Source organism: Heterocephalus glaber, unplaced genomic scaffold (assembly GCF_053883595.1).
Source record: "Heterocephalus glaber isolate CG9 unplaced genomic scaffold, H.glaber_assembly_v1.0 deba00001442, whole genome shotgun sequence".
NCBI classification, from domain to species: domain Eukaryota; kingdom Metazoa; phylum Chordata; class Mammalia; order Rodentia; family Bathyergidae; genus Heterocephalus; species Heterocephalus glaber.
In genome coordinates, this window is record NW_028258296.1 from 48,749,833 (window position 1) to 48,752,679 (window position 2,847).

The 2,847-nt window shown below is 39.1% G+C and overlaps 1 pseudogene; it reads left to right on the plus strand.

Moving 5' to 3' along the window:
* The first annotated feature begins 354 nt into the window (after window positions 1-354).
* Window positions 355-2,405, plus strand: LOC101717334 (proton-coupled zinc antiporter SLC30A9, mitochondrial pseudogene; annotated as a pseudogene).
* The last annotated feature ends 442 nt before the right edge of the window (window positions 2,406-2,847 follow it).

The following is a 2,847-nucleotide window of genomic DNA, read 5'->3' on the forward strand; positions in this document are numbered from 1 at the left end:
CAGTCCAGCGCAAGGAAAGGTGTGCAACTGTAGAATCAGAAAAATACTAATCAGTCCAATAACAAGATCATATTATACACTCGTTAGGGAGATTAAGTTAAAGGTTTTAAAAGAACAAATGTCAGCTTAGGTGTGAACCACTTAGAATTTTCTAATACTGCTAATGTGGGTGTAAAATGACAAAACCATTTTGGAAAACAATATGGAAATTTCTTGTATTACTGTTAAAAACCAACAGTCCTAGGGTCGCTGAGGCCGCCGCTGAAGGCGCAAACATTGGTGTTTTCTAGTATCCAGTCTATGGAGTCAGTTGGTGCCGGCGGCGGCGCGGAGGCAGGTGGCGGTGTCCTGCCTCACAAAGATGTTACCGGGCTTAGCCGCCGCCTCTGCGGCCCACAGATGGAGCTGCTCTTTTCTGTGCCGGCTCCGTTTGAGCTGTAAGGCAGTGGCCCGCGGCTCCAGCGACCGCCAGGAATGGCAGAATTTAGTGACATTTGGAAACTTTGCATACATGCTTCCCTATCATCACCCACATATTTGTACACTGAGCCAAGTGAAGTTGTACTCTACAAATATCCAGAAAGAAGGACAGGGATCACAAACTCTCAGAGCAGAAAAATTACCATCTTTTGGTGAAACAGCAGAAAATACAGGTGCAAAACTCAAAGCTCCGCTAAAGCAAGAACCTCTCCAAGTAAAGGTCAAAGCAGTTCTTAAGAAAAGGGAGTATGGATCAAAATACACTCAGAATAATTTCATCACTGGAGTCAGAGCAATAAATGAGTTCTGCCTCAAATCTAGTGATCTGAAACAGCTTCAAAAAATCAGACAACGAAGTCCCCATGAAGATACTGAGTCCTTTACTGTATATTTGAGATCAGACGTGGAGGCAAAATCTTTGGAAGTTTGGGGAAGCCCTGAAGCTCTTGCTAGAGAGAAAAAGCTACGTAAGGAGGCAGAAATAGAATACAGAGAACAGCTGTTTAGAAACCAAAAAATATTAAGAGAATACAGAGATTTCTTGGGAAACACCAAGCCACGCTCCAGAACAGCAACAGTGTTCTTCAAGGGACCAGGAAAAGTGATGATGGTTGCCATTTGCATCAGTGGTTTAAACTGCTTCTTTAAATTTCTTGCATGGATTTATATGGGTTCAGCAAGTATGTTTTCAGAAGCTATGCACTCATTATCTGATACTTGCAATCAGGATTTACTAGCATTGGGCATCAGTAAATCTGTTCAAACACCAAATACTACTCATCTGTATGGATTTTCGAATATGCAGTATATTTCTTCACTAATTAGCAGTGTTGGTATTTTTATGATGGGTGCAGGACTCTCTTGGTACCATGGAATTATGGGATTGCTTCATCCTGAGCCAATGGAATCTCTTCTATGAGCATATTGTATTTTAGCAGGATCGTTGGTATCTGAAGGAGCAACACTTCTTGTTGCCCTAAATGAACTTCGTAGGAGTGCTCGGGCCAAAGGAATGTCTTTTTATAAGTATGTAATGGAAAGTCGTGATCCTAGTACCAATGTTATATTATTGGAGGATACTGCAGCAGTCTTGGGAGTGACAATAGCAGCCATTTGCATGGGCCTTACTTCTATAACAGGCAATCCATTGTATGACAGCTCCGTTCTTTGGGTGTGGGCACCTTATTAGGTGTGGTCTCAGAATTCCTGATCTATGCTAACACAGAAGCACTCTTAGGACAATCCATCCAACCAGAGCAAGTACAACGACTTACTGAACTCCTGGAAAGTGACCCATCAATAAGGGCAATTCACGATGTTAAAGCCACAGATCTGGGATTAGGTAAAGTAAGATTTAAGGCAGAAATGGATTTTGATGGATGAGTTGTTACAAGATCATATTTGGAGAAACAAGATTTTGACCAAATGCTATAAGAAATTCAAGAAGTGAAAACTCCTGAAGAATTAGAGACCTTTATGCTTAAACATGGAGAAAATATTATCGACACTTTAGGAGCTGAAGTAGATAGGCTGGAGAAGGAACTGAAAAAACACAATCCTGAAGTTCGGCATGTAGATTTGGAGATACTCTAAACTTGATGGAGTGAGTCATCTTGGCAAAGTGTTGGAAACAAGCTTGTTGTCTCTCTACAAAGCACAGTTTCTCCTTTTCAACCTGAAGGAGGAAGTGGCATTTGGAAGCCATTTTTCAAGATGGAACAAATATTTTATGTAAAGAGCAACTGAACAGGCCACAGAACTAAAGCTACTTTCTTCTAATCATGTTTTTATGCTTTGATGGGGAACATTTTGGTTATTTAAATTGTTCAGAATTTCTCATTGTAGCCTATCAGTATGTATTGTACATTGCAACCGTGTTTCTTTTCTTCACATTGGTAAGGGGCATCCATGGGATTATAACTTTCAATTTTGTTTCTACTAAATACTTCTTCAATATATCAATCTTGAGTATTCTGGTTGAATTTTGCTGTGTGGTTTTTAAATAGTCACTCTGTTTCAAAGTCTGTCTTTCTTCATATAATTTGGAAATTATTTCTGTATACTTTGTGATTTTGACCTGAGCATTGAGAGTTGTACTCTCCTAACCTTGTCATCTACAAATGTTCATTTCAGAAATGACTTAGTTACTGAATTGAATGACGACTTTTCAGTACTATCCTTTAGATCATAGTTACTGTTTTCTATAATGTATTTCTCTTTCACTTTTTTTTCCTTGTTTCAGTTTTTCTGATGTTAAGAGATAAATAATCCTGGACATTTCCATGAGCCAGTGTGATGACTTTTCTTTTCTCTTCTTTACGTTTTTTTTTTTTGTAAACTGGCTTTAGTGCCATAATGTCTATTTAC